General features: G+C 42.8%; 1 pseudogene; it reads left to right on the top strand.

The window, feature by feature from the left end:
* The first annotated feature begins 1,091 nt into the window (after window positions 1-1,091).
* Window positions 1,092-2,160, top strand: LOC130878616 (G-protein-signaling modulator 3-like; annotated as a pseudogene).
* Window positions 2,161-18,708: the final 16,548 nt, after the last annotated feature.

The following is an 18,708-nucleotide window of genomic DNA, read 5'->3' as shown; positions in this document are numbered from 1 at the left end:
ACATGCTCTTTCATCTCTTTGTACCTTTAGAATAAGTCCCTGGACGTGTAACTTCTTACCAACTTGTCACTTCAAGCCACTCTCCTGGTTTATGTTCTCACTAGCTTGTAGAGAAATATAAACAAGCACACATGTTTTTCAGTAGGACAGATGTCTTGTGGTTTAGTTTGTGTTGTGTTAGTTTAGTTCCATGGAGCATGTTTTATTCTCAAAGTTCTTGATTGATTTCTTTTTCTTTTAGGTTGTCAGTCTTTCTTACTGCTTTATAAGAATATATTATATATAATCCATAGCTATATACACTGTAAGACTATATAATATAAAAATATATAAAAGTTACATGTGTAAATTATACAATATAAATATAAAAATCATTTTATTTAGAGATATATTATGAAATCCAACACATACAGAGAAGAGTCTGATAATTCCTCTTCACTCCTAGATATAAATACTCCAATCAGATCTGAAGCACTCAGTGGAGATGTTACTTAGAGCTGCATGGAGCCCATTGGTTAATTTTAAGAGAAATGTCTTGTTTCAGATATTGGGATTCTTCACTAAGAACATTATCTCTGTCAAGACTGAATCAGGAAGCTATAAACGTGATAGAATCAACAAGCCCATATAGACCAGCAACACTGAAGCAGAGATGAAATGTCTCCACCCAAGGAGAAGTCGAGAACCAGATGGGTTTGAGGCCAAGTCTCATCAAACTTTTAAGAAAGCATTAATGTCAACACTCTTCAAACTATTCTACAAGGAAGAGGGGGGGGGCATTCCCAAACGCATTCCATGAGACCAGGGTTATCGGAGAAATGCTTACAAGCTGGATTTAAGAACACATTAAGGGGGTACAACATGGTCAAGCAGGTTTCATCACAGAGATGTGGGTTGAACAAATACATCAGGAAAAGTGACACAGTGCTGAAATGTGAGACAGAATCCACCTGGTCATTGCAATCGATGCAGAAGAGACTTTAGACAGTTCAGTGTCCCTTTATATCAACAGACCCCAGCACAATAAAGGCTATGAATGTTAACCCTGAGGCCAACAATATACTCAATACAAGAAATAATGGAGAGTATCTCTTCCCAAGACCAGGGATGGAGGCTGAAAGACCCCAGGAAGAAGAGGATGGTGAGCAGGGTCCCCCGAAAGATGATCAGGGCTGCCCCCCTGTGAACTCCACTACTCGGCCTTGGCGATCTGCTCCTCCCTCCCCTCCTCCTCCTCCAGGAACCCGCCACACAGTCCTGAACCGCCCCCCCCCCCCGTCAGGCTCCCTGCTCTCCCTGCAGACCAAGCTCCTTCTCTACCTGGTGGCTGAGGCCCAGTCCCGCCGCCTAGAGGAACAGAGGGTCACCTTCCACACTCCTGAGGTCCCCCAAGCCTAGCCCCAACCCCACCCCGGCTTCTTGAGGACAAAGAACAGCTCTACAGCACCATCCTTAGTCACCAGTGCCAGCGGATGGAAGCCCAGCCGTCAGAGCTGATGGAGGAGTTAATTTCATTGGTTAAATAAAGAAACTGCCTTAGCCCTTTAATAGGACAGAAAATTAGGTAGGCGGAGTAGGCAGAACAGAATGCTGGGAGAAAGAAGCCGAGTCAGGGCAGTTGCCATGATTCTCCCACTCCAGACAGACGCAGGTTAAGATCTTTCCTGGTAAGCCAGCTCGTGGTGCTACACAGAATATTAGAAATGGGTTAGATCAATATGTAAGAGCTAGCCAATAAGTGGCTGGAACTAATGGGCCAGGCAGTGTTCAAAAGAATACAGTTTCCGTGTAATTATTTCAGGTATAAAGCTAGCCGTGCGGGCGGCCGGGTTCCAGGAATGCAGCCCGACTCTCTTATTACTACACAGAGCTGCAGCCCCCCTCCCCCCCCACACACGCTGGGACAGGAGCTCCTGGAGTTGCTACTGCGAGTTCAGGGTGGAGGTCGAATGGAGGAGCAGAGATCCCGGCCCCCTCCACACACCTGCTGAGACCTAACTCCCAACCAGCCCTTCTCTCTGGAACTCAAAGCTGGGCCACCCGGCATATCTTCAACCCTGTGTGGCAGGGGTACCAGAAACCAGAGACTGAAGACCCGGCAGTATTCACCACCCACTTCCCCAGGGAACTGGACTTGGGGCAAGTACTCTGACTTTGAAAATAAGCAAGGTAGGGTGGACACAGCTCTATCCTGAGCTATCAAACTACTAAACAGGGTGTGAGGGCTGAGGCCTGCCCCTTTCTGCCTAGTAAGAAAAAAAGAAAAAGATTAAGACAACTGTCCGCCACTAGCACCCCAAGTCCGAAGGCAGAGGGGCCCAGAGGCCTTAGCGAACTTTAGCCCCGCCCACCCCCCTGCTGCTGAGTCTGTCTGATGTTTTGGTTGTATGAATAAATATAATTCCCCTCTGGAAAAAAAAATAAAAGAAATAATGGAAGTATCTCACCCAATGTCAGGCTTGAGGCAAAGTGTCACCCTCATGGCTCTTGCTCAGTACAAGGCTTGAATTTTAGCTGTGGTGATAGAAAAACAAGAGGAAACAGAAATAAATGAACCAGGAAGGAAAAAAGTCCAAATGTCCCTCTTTGCAGGTGACATGATTCTATATTTAAAGGATCACCTATGAACTCCACTAAAAATCCTCTTATGCCTGATATATATTTTAAACAAAATAGCAGGATAAATACCAATAGCCTTTCTACATAGCAACAATGAACTGGCCAAATGAGAAATCAGGAAAAATATCCCATTCACAATAATAACCACTGAGCCATCTTTCCAGCCTCTCATTCACAATCATTTAAAAATGACCTATGAAATGAACCTAATCTAACTTCTACTTGAATACATTGAAGAAAGAAACTGAGGAAGACATTAGGGGATGGAAAGACCTTCATGCTCATTCATTACAAGAATTATTATTGTAAAAATGATCATGTTGTCCAAAGATACCTACAGATTCAATGCAATACCACAAAATTCCAATGATATTTCTCACAACACAAGAGAGTATGATCTTAAAACTGACACAGAAGCACTAAGGACCCTGGACAGAAAAACCAATCCTTGAAAGGAGGAGTAATGCTAGAGATGCCATAATGCCTCTGAATTATAGTAAATTATAATTATGCCACAAGTGATATTGCATTATAATATCTTATATTACAGAGCCATAATAAAAACTGCATGATACTGTTATAAAACCAGACATGGAGACTAATGGAACAGGAAAAAGGACCCAGAAATAAATTCATAACATATTTAGTCACCTAATTTTTGAGGGAACTATCAAAAGCATGCATTAGAAAAAAACCAGCTTCTTCAACAGCATCACAAATGGTGCTGAGAAAACATCACAAAAAAGGCAGAAAACCCACATTAAGCCCCCAGTCAGTAAACAGGTTAATGAAGGAACTGAGTATTTCTCATAGAAGAAAGCACAAGCAAATGGCCAAAGTATGTTTGGAAAAGTTTTTACTAGCCTCAGCTATCAGTAAAATGCAAATTGAAATAGCTTTGAGATTCCATCTCAAACTCATAAGGGCTGTCTTCAAGAAAACAAATGTTGGTAAGGAGGAGAAAGCGGAGTCCTTATTTATGAACAGGGAATGTAAACTTGTGCAGCTTCTATGAAAGTCAGCGTGGAGGTTCAAGGGCTATATAGAAACCTACTACAGTAAAAGTTTCTTAAAATAATATATACATATATGAAAGAAATCCAAATGAAATTACCGAAATCACCAAAATCACCAAAATATGGGGAGGACAAAGATGTCTATCTTTTTTTTTTTTTTTTTTTTTTTTTTTTTTTTTTTTTTTTTTTTGAGACAGGGTTTCTCTGTGGTTTTGGAGCCTGTCCTGGAACTAGCTCTTGTAGACCAGGCTGGCCTCGAACTCACAGAGATCCGCCTGCCTCTGCCTCCCGAGTGCTGGGATTAAAGGCGTGCGCCACCACCGCCCGGCTAAGATGTCTATCTTTTGTCATCAAATAAATCCTCTAGTGTCCAGAATGGGTTACAGCTAAAGAGTTGCAGGCCGTATGGGCCCCATAGAAACCATCCAACAACAAGGCGATTGTCAAGGTTATTGGTTGCTTTCTACAAATTGACAACAAGGTCCTATTGTTAGACAATGCCTTCATAATCCACTGAATAAGGGGAAGTCAATCTGTTGTCTTACTCCTACTGACTAATATTCATGGTCCTGGAAGATATTCTGAATGCTACCAGAGGAAAAAGGTAAATATCAATCCAGCTACAACCCCTTTTTTGATCTACAATAGTGATCTGTCTGAAAAATACACTGGTGCACTAGTGGCACAGAAGTTGTGGGAGCAACCAACCACTATTTGATTGGATTTAAGACTCACTCCCAGAGATGGAGCTTATGACTGACATTACTTGGGTGGCCAAGATCCTGAGACTAAACAGGCTGTGAATCTAAGAGAAAACCAAATATTCCTGTTCTGCTAAAGGAACATAGCAATAACATGACTCCTAGTGATATTCTGGTATACTCATAGAACATTATCTTACTCAGCTGTTATCAGAGAAGCTTCCTCCCTCAGTAAATGGGAACAAATACAGAGACCCAAACTGGGCAATGTGCAGAGAGTGAGAGATTCTGGAATCCTCAGTCCTAAATGGGATGTGTTCATCAAATCCTCTTACCCCTCAGAGCTCAGGAAATTCCACAGAAAGGAGGCAGCAAGAGTGTAAGAGTCAATGGGGATTAAGGCCACCAGGGAATCAAGCAAGGTCTTTTGAAGGTGACAGTGCTGGGGTACATACAAACTCACAGAAGACAACAGTCCTAGGGTACACGTGAACTCACAGAAGATGATAGTACTGGGGTACATATGAACTCACAGAAGACAACAGTGCTAGGGTACATATGAACTCACAGAAGATAACAGTCCTGGGATCCATATGAACTCACAGAAGACAACAGTGCTGGAGTACATGTGAACTCACAGAAGATAACAGTGCTGGAGTGCATGTGAACTCACAGAAGATGACAGTACTGGGGTACATGTGAACTCACAGAGGTAATATATTCAGGGCCTGCATGGGTTCAAGCTAAATGGGGTCCCAGTGCTGAGAGGGGACATATACCCCATCCATAATCCAGAAGCTATCTCAAATTGATAACTTCCCACAAAGGAAAAATTAGTTTTCTCCAGTGGAGTCTCACTGGGTATACAAACCACACTTAAGATCAAGCCCCATGCCCAGCAGTAGATGGCCAACACAAAACAAACTCAATGGTACTTTGGAGTTTTTTGGGTTTTTGTTTGTTTTGCCTCATAATGTTTTTTCCTCCTTTTTTTTTAACCTCATAGCTTTTATTTCTCATGTACTATGATTTCCAATCTTATATTTTTATGGGGTTTCTGTGTGTGTGAATGTGTGTATATGTATGTGTGTGCGCACGTGCACACATGCATGTCTACATCTATGTATACTCTCTGTGCTCTTTCTTTGGCTCTTTTTTTCTGTTGTTTTGCCCCATTTTGGCTTGTTTTTATTTTATTTTATTTTTTTTAATGCCTGTTTGTTTTCTAATGAGAGAGAGAAAAAAAGGGTGTGGATTTGGATAGATGGGGAAGCAGGGAGGATCTGGACAGAATTGGGGGAGGGAATACTATAATTGGAATATATTGTGTGTACATTTTCAACTTTAAAAATATAAATTTAAACTTTAAAAAATAAATTAATTAAAAAATGAAAATTGGAAACAAAAACCCCCCAAAAGCTAATTATAAATATCACATGACAGCAATACACTCCCAGATACGCACCGAAACTAAGTCAACACTAAATAAATATACTCACCTGCCCATGTTTACTGTTTGCATGGTTCACAACAGGAAGACATGAACCAGCTTACATGCCCATCAACTGATAAATTAATAAAGAAAACATACACACAATGTACACTTAGCAGTATGTTTTCAGTTTTAATGAAAAATGAAATCATGACATTTACAGAAAAACATATGCAAATGGAGCTCAAAATATTTTAGTTTTTGTTTTAGATTGTATCTCATGTAGCTGAGGCTGGCCATGTGTGGTGCTTGAATAAGAATGTCTTCCACAGGCTCATACAATGCTTAGTCATAAGAGAGAGGCACTACTTGAGAAGGATTAGGAGGTGTGGCCTTGTTAGTAGGTATGAGCTTTTTGGAGGAAGTGTATCACTGGGGGTAGGCTTTGAGATTTCTTTCTTCTGCCTGCAGATCCAGATGTAGAACTCTCAGCTACTTCTCCAGTTGCCATCCTCATTGTATCTCTTCACAGCAATAGAACAAGACACTATGTATCCTGCATTCTGATACTCCTGCCTCTGCTTTCTCAGTACTGAGATTATAGGCATTTATCATCTCTCTTGATCTTCAAGGTTCCAGGTTTTGTACATGCTAGCAAGCACTCTGCCAGGCTGCTACAAACACTCTCAACTTCAGAATGTTTAAGTTAAGCAAAAAGTCAGGCTCTCTCTCTCTGTTTCTCTGTCTCTCTCTCTGTCTCTCTCTGTGTGTGTGTGTGTGTGTGTGTGTGTGAGAGAGAGAGAGAGAGAGAGAGAGAGAGAGAGAGAGAGAGAGAGAGAGAGAGACTGGTGAAAGTAGAAAAGGGATCATGAAAGGGGAGAAAGAGATCCTGAAAGAGAGAAAGGGAGAGGACAATGGCATTCATGGTACATGAAAGCAGGAGAGAGGAATGCTCGAACTGAGAGGGATCAGTAAGAGGAAGATTAAGTTCATAAAATACTCTTCCATCTATTGACTCTATGAAAAATAAAACATTTAAGATCAATCTATCTGGTTAGTAGGCTACTTACAATCCAACCCTGAGTTTTCTTTCTAGGGAGAGGAATCTGCTCATCTAGTTTTTCCTGTCATTAGCTTCTTAGGCTTTCCATTTCTTCTTGAGTCATTTTTTTTTTCTTTCTGGCTTTTTGAGACAGGGTTTCTCTGTGTATCTTTGGCTGGCTGTCCTAGAACTCACTTTGTAGACTGTGCTGGCCTCAAATTTGCAGATTTGCCTGCCTCTGCCTCCAAAGTGCTGGGATTAAAGACATGTGCCACCATACCCAACTTCTTGAGTCAGTTTTAATGAGTTATATTATGAGAATAATGTGTTCTTAATTAACTTGGCAAAATTTCCCATTTTTGTGTTGTTTTCGTGATATAAATTATGTCTATTTTATTTTTTTGTTCTTTAAATTGTTTATTGTGCTTTTTCTCTTTTTTGAACAGGATTATCAGAGATGTGTCTAATAGTCTTTTAAGAAGAAGGTATTTTATTTCTCAATACTTTCTTTCCTTACTAAATCTGTTAATGTTTTCTTTAAGCTTGTACTGTTGAACAGTTTTGTTTGTAATTGTGAAGGTTTGAATGACGGCTCCATGGGCCCATAGGGAGTGGCAGTAGTTGTGGTGTGGCCTTGTTGGAGGGATGTGTCACTGGAGAGTGGGCTTTGAGGTTTCAGATGCTCATACAGCCCCAGAGTCGCTCTCTCTTCCTGCTGCCTGCCAACCCATTATGTAGATCTCTTGGCTCCTTCTAGGGCTCCATGTCTGCTTGCACACCATCATGCTTCCTGCCATGATGTTAATAAACTAAACCTTTGTAAGCCAGCCCCAATTAAAGGTTTTGTTTATTATTTGCCATGATCAGTGTGTCCCTTCACAACAATAGAAACCGTAAGACAGTAATGTTGAATCCTTTTCTGAGGCAAGTTATTTTAAATTTATTTAAAGCCCCACAGAATGTGGTAATGTATCAATACATCACATGGTACACTACGAATATGTGCAATTAAAAATTTACAGTTAAAAATTAATTTTATTTTAAGAATGTAAGAATTCAAGGTTGCACCTTTCTCTAAGGCTTCAGCACTTACCTGCACTGTAGAGAAATTTTTATTATCCTTCAACTTTAAGCTTTTCAATGTTCTGATATGCCCCCGCTTCTTCAATCACTAAGATTTTTAGAAACGTCTTTTTATTTATTTTTTTACTAGGATGCTCCAGAAATTTCAGCATGCATATTATCTTATGCAAATAAGAAAAGATCAGTGATTATTCCTTCCTGCTGGACATTGGAATAACCTGCAAATGACTTCCTCCCCAGTGGTTTGGACTGATATTTTTGTTATATCATATTTCTCTCCCCAAACGAAATTTCACTGTCCTTTTAAAAAATGAAATCTTTTAAGATTTACCCATGTTCACTGTCCCAAATGACATTTCAACAGTTTCCTCAAAGATGATTATCCTCTTGCCTGAAGTTCATCTTTCAGATCTCTTCATAGTAAATTCTCTTATTTCCTGTTCCTAAATGTATAAAGATTTCCCTTGTCTGTGTGTCTATATTTAGAATGAGTTGCTTAATGGTGCATAGAGCTTGCCACAGCATGAAAAGCCACATCAATAACCTCTGACTTATAACTAATTTATCACATGTCGTAAAGTGCACAGTTCAAGTCACACAGCTTGCTAACCGAAGATAAACCAAGATAACAAGCATGTGTGCTGTCTGCAGAAGTCCCTTGGGCCTCTGAAACACAGTTTCTCCACTCCCTCCTACCTTCCATCCCAACAGGTCTTAGTTAGGATTTCTAACTAAGAGACACGTTTCTGTGAAGAGGCTACATGATCATGGCAACTCTTGTGAAAGAAAAACATTTAATTGAGGCAGCATCTTATAGTTGTAGGGGTTCAGTCCATTATCATCTTGGTGGGACAATAGTGGTACCAGGCAGACATGGTGCTGGAAAGGTAGCTGAGAATTCTACCTCTTGCAAGCAACAGGAAATGAACTGAGGTACTGTGCATGACTTGAGCACATATGAGACCTCAAAGCCTGCCTCCACAGTGACACACTTCCTCCAACAAGGCCACACCTACTCTAACAAGGCCACACCTCCTAATAGTGCCATTCCCTTTGGGTACCGTTTTCTTTCAAACTATCACACTAGGCAACAATAACCTTCTCTCTCTCATAGCAGATTAGCCTGTAAATTTCTGAAATTTTATATAAACAAACTCGTACCATATAAAGTCTTTCATCTGACATTTACATGCAAGAAAAACATTTTTAAAATTCACCCATGCTGTTTCAGGTGTTAGCAGCAAGCATCTTTTATTACCGAGCTGTGTTCTGGGATCTCAAGACACTGGTGGAGAATTAGGTTGTTTTCAGTTTGGAGGTAGTATGGTTAAGGATGCGACGAACATTTTTTGTTGTTGTTTTGTGGGATTTTCTGTATCAGTATTTGTACAGATACATGCTTTTATCTCTCTTGAGTAAATATGTACAAGCATTGTGGCTGGATCAGGCAGGAGGACCATATGCTATATCTGGGCCGAATGGTGTAGAAAATTGCCAAACTGCTTTTCAAATTAGCTGTACCATTTTACATATTCACTGTGGCATACGAAGCTTCCAGTAGCTCCGAATCCTTACATACTTTATATATTAGCGGTAAAGTTTAATCAACTTCAGGCTTACACACACACACACACACACATACATGTGCACAAGTGTTGTCCAAATACATGTGAGCATGCATGTGCACCACACACACATATGCACATGCAAAAAAATCAGTCATGTATTCAGAACGATTTCTAAGCTCCCCATTCCCCATCAGTACCACAATGTCTTGCTCCCTGGAGTCGTGTGTGGTATTTTATTCTTCAAGTTCAATTCCATTCAAAGTTGTTTTGACTATACGGGGTCCATTGAGATTCTCTGGGACTTTGAGAAGTGGTTGTTTAATTTCCACTGGAGACATTTGGTTTGAGGTCATGTTAAATCTGTATATCAAAAGTGGCAGACATGACCTGTAACGCTGTTCATAGTCTTTCCGTTACATCTTCAGTTTTTCTCAGTAATGTTTTGGAAGTTCCCAATGTATCGACCACATGTGTCTCTTGGAGGGTTTATCAATAAGTGCCTGGCATTTGTATGCTCTTATAGCGCAATGCCAACTTTTCATTAATACTAGGTAGGGACACAATAGACATTTACATGTTTATCTTGTCTCTTGCAAGCTTGTGAAACTTATTCGTCAGGTTTAGTGGATGCTTTGTAGAACATTTGGCTTTTTTCTGTGTGTGTGTGTGTGTGTGTGTATTCCTGCAAGGACACACACACACACACAACTGTATGTGTCAGGAGACTTACTCTTTTCTTCCCAGTTTTGGCATTATTTGTTTTTATTACCTTAGTTCCTTGTAACACTTTTCTTTATGTGTCGCTTTGCTAGACCCTCCTTTCCAGTGCCAAAGAGAGTGCTGGTGGATGGTCTTGTGTGATGCCAACCCCAAAGATCCAGTGTTTCTCAACTGAATTTGACGCTAACGCTAGTGGGGATTTTTCTTTATGAGACTTGGAATTTTTTTTTTTTTTTTGACAGGGTTTCTCGGTAGCTATGGAACCTGTCATAGAACTAGCTCTTGAGCCGGGCGGTGGTGGCACACGCCTTTAATCCCAGCACTCGGGAGTTCGAGGCAGGCGGATCTCTGGGAGTTCGAGGCCAGCCTGGTCTACAAGGGCTAGTTCCGGGACAGGCACCAAAGCTACAGAGAAACCCTGTCTCGAAAAACCAAAAAAAAAAAAAAAAGAACTAGCTCTTATAGACCAGGCTGGCCTAGAACTCACAGAGATCCACCTGCCTCTGCCTCCCAAGTGCCTTTAAGTCCAGCACTTGGAAGGCGGAAGCAGGCAGATCCCTGAGAATTCAAGGCCAACTTGTACTACAAATGGAGTTCTAAACCAGCCAGGGTTACACAGAGAGACTTTTGTCTAAAAAGACAAAAACAAACAAAATTTCATTGGCTTTAGTCAAAATTTTCATTATTTTCTTTCTTCTGGTGCATTTAGATTTAGTTTGCTTTCTGGTTTCTTAAGCTAGAGTTTAAGACCATTAATTTGAAAACTTCTTTCTCTTCTAATATAAGCATGTAGAACTGTAAATTTCCTTACATGAATTTTGTGGTGGCTCATAGAGTTTGATATGTTTTCACTTTCGTTTGTTTTGAAACACTTACAGATTCCTTTTGTTTGGTCTATTTGACCCTTCAATTATTTAGGAGTGTGTTATTTAGTTTTAAATATTTGTGGACATCAGAGATCTTTCTGTTATTAACTTTTAATTTGATTTCATTGTGGTTAAGGAACATGCTGTGTGAGACTAGGCTCCTTTTAACTTTATTGAGATTTGTTTTATAGTCCAAATGGTGGTGTATCTTGGTAAACATTCTTTGTATATTTGAAAAGAATATGTATTTTGCTGTTGTTGGGTGGAGTGTTGTATTAATGCCAGTTGGGCCAAGTTGGTTAATTTCATTGTTCAGGTCTTCTATATCTTTATTGATTTTCTTTCTATCTATCCTATTTATTCGTGAGAGCAAGATAGATACTGAAACCTAGTTTCTTGTCTGATTCACTTCTATTAATTTTGCATCATGTTTTAAAGTATTTTATTGTATACATGTGTAGGGTTATATCTTTTATGAATTCTAGGATGATAAAATGAACTTTTTATCCTTGGTAATATTTTCATATTTTGAAATCTCACCACTTAGCCGGGCGGTGGTGGCGCACGCCTTTAATCCCAGCACTCGGGAGGCAGAGGCAGGCGAATCTCTGGGAGTTCGAGGCCAGCCTGGTCTACAAGAGCTAGTTCCGGGACAGGCACCAAAGCTACAGAGAGACCCTGTCTCAAAAAACTAAAAAAAAAAAAAAAAAAAGAAATCTCACCACTCCAGTTTTCTTTTGATTAGGGATTATATATATCCTTTTTAATCATCCTTCTCTCTCTCAATTTTCTCTTTATATATAAAAAGAATTCTCTATTGGCAGAATATAGTTGAGTATTTATTCATTTTAAAAACTCTAATCTGAAAATCTCTGTCCTTCAATTGCAGACATTCACAACATTTACATTTAATGCAATTATATTCGTAGGTTCAAGCATAATGTTTTGGTGTTTGTTTTCTGTTATTCCCATCTCTCCTTTGCTTTGTTTTCCTCTTTTGCCCCCCCCCTTTTTTAGATTATTTTTTATGGATCTATCTTGATGTGTGTTTTTCCTTTGAGTTTGTATTCAGCAATGGTATTTATGGATCATGCAATAATTCTGTTATTTAAAGGAACTGCCACACTATTTTCAGCAATGGCTCTACTATAATTTTATATTATGTATTACATAATACACTATATTAAATGACTCTTATTTTTCTTGGGTGTCAGATAAAATTTACGTTGTTGGCTGTTGCATGTCTTTTGTTTTTTGCTTCTTCTTCCTTCCTGTCCCATGGTTAGCATGGGAATTAGAGTCAATGTCCTAAAATTAAAACACTTTAATTTGAACCAGCTACATCCAACATCATTAAACAATTCTATTTCCTCATTTGTCTACCCAAATATTTTTAGTTTGTTGATGTTAAGATACTACATATTTTGTATATGATATGGCCCAAACCTAAACAAATGGTGCTTTTAAATGCATTTATTTTTTGAGTAATGCAGAAAGTGAACAGAGACTGAAAATACTGCTATTATATTAGTTTTTAGAATAATTAGACTTTTAAAGGTATATATGTATCTCTATATGTCTTCATATATGTATATACATAACACACATATGTATACATATATGTAACACACATATATGTTACAATTTTTTTTAGTCTTTTCTGAGCAGATTTCTTTCACTAGACATGTTTGGTCATTACTATCATATGTGGGTCATACACTAATTCTAATATTTTTGAACATTCTAGTCTTTAATTTTTAACTTCAAAAAAGAAAAAAAAAGAGAAAAACTGAGGAGGAAAGGGGACGGTAGTGTCCTCACCCCCTCTAGAAGGAGGGGAGCCCTGCACCTCCAGGATGAGCTACAGCAGTGAGGCCCACCTTCCTGTTTACCCACACCTTTGTTATCAGAAGCAGCAGCTAGAAATCAGACCACAGGTGATCAAACTGTGGAGGGCAGCGTCCATCTTTTGTGTCTGGGCTCCCTGAAGGTGTACAATCACCTCTGGAACACACAAAGTGCTTCCTGTCATGGGACCACAGAGAAGGGGTGAGTGACTGCCCTGGGGCTCTGAGCTGAAATTGACTAAATGTCACTTCCTAACCCCCCTGGGACTTGTAACCATTTCCCTAATACATTCAAAGTCAAGGGTGGCAGAGACAATGACGCACAATGAGTCTATGTGGGTGTCTCAGCTGAGGTTATGGGTCCCCAAAAGTCTCAGATCTGACTTCTCACTACAGGATGCTCCAGGTTTGGCTTCTGCCTTCACATGTGTAGCCCTTTCAGAGCTAAGGACTAGCTCTAGAGACCCATAGGAAGCCTCGGGGACAAGGGCAGACAGGACCAGTGTTCATCTTTACGGCACGAGGACCCTGTGGCTTCCTTGAGGTTTGTGTTCGTCTCTCCCACTATCTTGCCTGTGCATTAAAAAGAGGTTTTAGCAATTAATCCAGCGTTTCTAGGCACCACACTGAGGTACTGGCTAACCCATCACGGTGTTTATTCTTTCTCTGATATTTTTTTGAGGCAAGTCTTGTAGGCTCAGGAGTTGCTAAGTCATACATAGAGGGCTTTGCATCTCTGCTTTAACACAGTATGTGTTGATCTTGTCCAAAACTCCAGAATCAACTTCATTAGCTGGGTGCCTTACTTTCTCATTTAGGTTCTTAAGGGACCCACCGTGACCCCTCCACCACCAACAACATCTTTTCTCAGAGCCACCTCCCTGGGCCGTACCCTGGGAAGTTCTAGACCCCTTTAGAGGACAGGGGGCCATGGTTTTGGAACTCAACAATGTTGAGGTTCCTAAGTATGGAACTAAATACCACCATCCCCCTCTGCCCTATCTTCTCCAACCCCGAAGAAGAAGAGCCTTTGCCATCCACACTTCACCTACAGCCCTCAGCTTTTCTCCCTTGAGTGATCTTCCCCGTCCCCTGCCAAAGGGTCCCTGGGAGCAAGGCAGTAGTGAAAGTCGGCTGGAATAGATGACTGGGAGCTCATTCTGTGATCCCGAGTGAACTAACTGCTCCTTGCTCCTCTCCAGAGAGACCGTGACTGGCTCTTATTCTCTTAAACATCTGTGTACCAAGTTTCATTTCTCTGGGCAGCCAGTCTCTCTCCTCTCTCTCCAGCCTGGGTTAACCTTGCTTGGCTTCGGTCTCCCACCTCAAACCAGCCGATGAGTATTCCATGCTTGCCTTCCGGTATTTCCTGTAGGTTGTTTACAGGGTTAGTTTAGGAGTGTGCTTTGTTTTGACGGCCATTTATTGAGCGATGCTGAGTATGGCGCAGAACGTTTTAATTGTGGTCCATGACCATGGTACTAGGTCTCGGCGTTCAGTGTGTGATGCCCCTAGTCACTATCCCCACCTCATGGAATGGAAGGGGGAGACCCGGAAAGGCAGAGGCCATTTTCTCAGAGTCACACAATACAAAAGTGGCAGCCACCAGATCAGTCCAGGCATCCAGGTACCAGAGAGTCTAAGCACCATGCAATAGTAGCACTGGCCTCTGGAAGCTTCCAGGCTTCTTGAGACAAAACTGAGATCCCAGCATTAGATTCTAGGCTCCAAAAACTCAAGGAAGGGAAGAGGCAAGCTTTGTTGCCTCCTTGGAAGCCCTAGGGAGGAGAAGACATTGGGAAAGGAAATGCTGCGGTCTTGGGCATCCTGACCACACAATGGCCCGGAAGTAGAGTTGTAGCCCCTTGCTCCAAGCACCCTGTGACCTTGGGCAGGAAGCCCCACTAAAGTCTGGCGAGTGAGACTCCCGAAAACCACGGGGTGGAAAACAACGCAGCTAAATGTCAGGGTTTAGGGACCCAGCCAGGCCTGGCTGCTGTGTCTTGAGTTCTGTGTCCTGCTCTGGAAGAAAGCTCGGCTAGAAGATCCATTCGAGCAGAGCAATTCATTGAGAGCAGTGCACAGGGCCCCCCACGCAGGGTGCAGGGGACCTGACCTGGTGGCCAGGTCAGGGCGAGGCAGCATGGCTGTGTGGGGCATCAGGCAGTCGGGCCACCCGCACACCTCTGACAGGCAATTTCCAATTTCCTATGGAATGAAAGCGTCAAAGCAGAGTGTCCGTCACTGTCTGCTGCCTCCCTGGGAGGGAAAGGGTGACTGCAACAGGCTCAACCACGGGCCTTTCCCAAACAAACAGTGTCCAAGACAGCTGCTGTGGGCAGTATAGTTTGGGAGTCCTGGTCCCTACCTGCTTAGGTGACCCTGAGAAGGCCTGTCTTTCTAGGCCTGTTTTTCCCTATGTGGAAGGGGGTGTCGGGGAGGCAATGCCAGAGGTCCTTTCCAGCTCCAGGATGCTCCATTCTGTAATGAAGTTGGGTGTGGGAAAAGATGAAGTCTAAGGAGAGAGGGGGAAGGGTCTGGAACCTTTCTGGGTTGGAACAGCTGAAGGAACCTCTGTTCAGCCCCAGCCTCGAGCTCCCAGATCCAGCAGCCGAACTGGGACCCACCCAAAATCAGCGTGGGGAAGCCAAAAGCATGAGTAAGGAGAGGCGGGGGCCAAGCATGTCATCTGCACAAACAGCCAGCCCCCTCTGGGGTCCCATTGGCCCTGCCGGGGGAGGAGACGGCTGCTGGGGCCCCCTCAGTCACCACCTCAAGCTCACTGGCTTGGCCCAGGGATTCAGGGTGGAGGCCTGACTGTGGACGTGGCCCGGGAGCCCTCGGGAAGGAGCTGGGGGAGCCCAGGGGCCCCCGCAAGGCCACGCAGCTGAGGGTGGTGCACTGAGGACTGGGCTTCCATGTGACGCAGCGCAGGGTTTTCTGGGATGGTCTCCACGCTGGATCTGCTAGAAGTTCCTGATTTTCTGGCCTCGACCATTCTTCAAGCTTGCAGAAAGCCAGCCGTCTCCCGGGCCCTGCTCTGTGCATCTTCACAGGCATTTCCAACACTCCCGGGTTTACTTCTGTCAGGTTTCTGGCTCAACGATAGCCCCGTTGCCCAGTTTCTCAAGCTGGTGTTCTGGAGTTGGTCCCAGAATCTCATCCAAGAGCATCCCTCGTCCTGTCTGCTGCCAATGCATCGGTCCTTCTCTCTCAACATATGACTCCCTGTTTGAACCTCAATCATTCACAGGCTACCTCACCACCATCCAATTTTCCTATGGCCTGCCTTTAAAATTTTCTTGTTTTTAATAACGAAAACAAAAGCAACGACAGTAAGCCACGTTCTGCATTCCCATGGCCATGTCTCTGGCGATCCGAGGTAGCCAGCCTCCTGCATCCTGTGTTTATTCCTCTAGCGCTTCCTGTGTTAGTGAGCGTTTTCATCACAGTAGCAAAAACACCTGACGCAAACGACTTGCGGAGGAAATATTTCTTTGGACTCCGTCCTGTTGTGGAGGGTGTGCTGGAGCTGAGCAGCTCAAGCTGCCTCTGCCAGGAGGCAGAGAAGAGAAGACGCCTGTACTCCTGGACTGCACCCCTGGCCTCTTATTCCTGGGGCCCCAGCCTCTGGGATAATGGCACCTACTTCCAGGGTGGAGTTCCCCTTACAAAATTGTCTCTGGCACCTTTCTCACAGACGCATCAGGGTGCGTTATACGGATCTAAGTGCTTTCTTTTCCAATCAGACAATCAAGATCAGACACCACTCTCCCCTTGATGAACGAGGAAATCCTCTCTTCCAGGACTTCTAAAGTCTACTCCTCAGTGTTATAAAAGGGGATCGCATTTCCATGTGGTTTTGGGGATGGGCTTCTTCACATTCCTTGTGTTGCCAAACAGATTATTTTTGTTTGTTTTTTGTTTTGATGTTTTTGAGATTCTTTTTATTTTTTAGTTTATGGGTGGCTGTTTTGCCTCCAAGTACATCTGTATACTGTGTGTATGCTTGATGCCTGTGGGGGTTAGAAGAGGCTGATTCACTTGGCAATAGAGTTAGAGATGGTTATGAGCCAGTATGCGGGTGCTGGGAATTGAACCTGGGTCCTCCAGGGGAGCAACCAGTGCTCTTAACCACTGAGTCATCTCTCCAGCCCCATAAGCAGGTTGTTCACTGCACAGAAGAAATATAACAATCTCTCCTACACTGGTTTTGCAATCGGCTTTGGAGTTCCCCGCATCCAGGAGCAGAGTCTGTCTCCCTACCTGGTAAATCTCTGCATGCATGATGCCTTGCTCTAAGATAACATGGTAGAAGTTAGAGTGTATGCCTTTTGAAGTTAGGCCTTGCTATGGTTTGGAAAAAAAAAAAGTCATGTGTTGGAAACTTAGTCCCTAAATTCCTATGTTAACTGTATTTGGGAGTAGGGACTGTGGGAGTGATTCCAAGTAGATGAAGTCATTGGGGTGGGGCCCCCATAAAGGTGTTAGTGGCTTCCAGAGCTAGCACAATGCTGCAGTGGTGGAAGGCCTTCATCACATCCTTGTGCCATGCTATTAAACTTACAAGTCTCTAGAACTGTGGCTTCGCCAGGTCTCTATTCTTATTAATCATAGCAACAGACAGTGGGCTAAGCCAGACCTCAAGAGGGTCTGTGATCTTCTTTATTCTCCCTGGAACTCTCATAGCCTGAGCTAACTTACTAGGTGCTGGGAACTGTGGTTCATTTGCCACCTTGTTTCAGACAATGGCCAGTTCCGTTTCAGAAGGGTCAACATAAGTCATTGTACATCTGTGATGAAGGAGAATAAGGAATCTGAGGGCATAAGCACTTCATTTCAACTGCACTCTGCCATGTACAGGTTGGTGACTGTGGCCCTGACCACTGTCTGGTCTCACATAAGTACCAACATCCTGCCAAACTCACATGCTATGAAAATTCAGATATACAGCACATATCATAGATTAAATGATGTGTATTCTCATTATGTGGTGTGCACCTCAGTGTATGCTGTATGAATTCTCACTGTGTGCACACTATAGCTTATAGTACGTGTGTGTGTGTGTGTGTGTGTGTGTGTCCCCTTGTTGAGTGCGCATTTATTCCATAGTTTAGAATATGTTTTACTGTGCTCTGCGTGGCTCCAGGGATTGACCTAACCAGACCAGTGAGGGAATGAAGAAAGGACAGACACACAGATACATGTATGGAAAAGCTGGGATCAGGTGGTCTGGGCTCTTAGACGGAGAAGCTGCAGCAGCCTGGAAGCTCAATGCACTTATTATATACAGTTGGACAGAGAGGTGGACACCTAGTGTACAACTGAACAAGGAGGTGTGCTTGTCACAGAGGAATAAACAAGGAGACAGGTTTAGCTGGTCTCTGTAGGAGCAGGCTCCATGGAGCTGTCTTCATGTCATAAACATCCGGAGGCTGGGGTGGGAAGAAAGCTATAGTGTATCCATATTTCCTGCACACAGTATCAACATTCACACTTTCGCCATTCCTCTGAGCCTCACCTGGGAAAGGCTTTGCCACTCTGATAGGTCCCAGGCATTAGGGTCCTTGACATGCCCATGCTGGTGACAAACAATGCACACTCGGGACCTCACTTGCTCCCTACAGTGTATGTCCTTATGGTATACACATACCATAGTGTGCACATGGGCCATGTTGCAGAGCCAGGCTTAGAAAAGATAGGAAAACTGATGGGTTTTTTTCGAGCCCTTATTCTGTGCTGAAGCGAAGGCAAAGCTGCAAGTGTTTCACTCTGTGGTGGTTTCAAAAAGAAGTGTCCACCATAGGTTCGTGG

Source organism: Chionomys nivalis, chromosome 7 (genome assembly GCF_950005125.1).
Source record: "Chionomys nivalis chromosome 7, mChiNiv1.1, whole genome shotgun sequence".
Classification (NCBI taxonomy): Eukaryota; Metazoa; Chordata; class Mammalia; order Rodentia; family Cricetidae; genus Chionomys; species Chionomys nivalis.
This window is presented reverse-complemented; position numbering and strand designations above follow the sequence as displayed.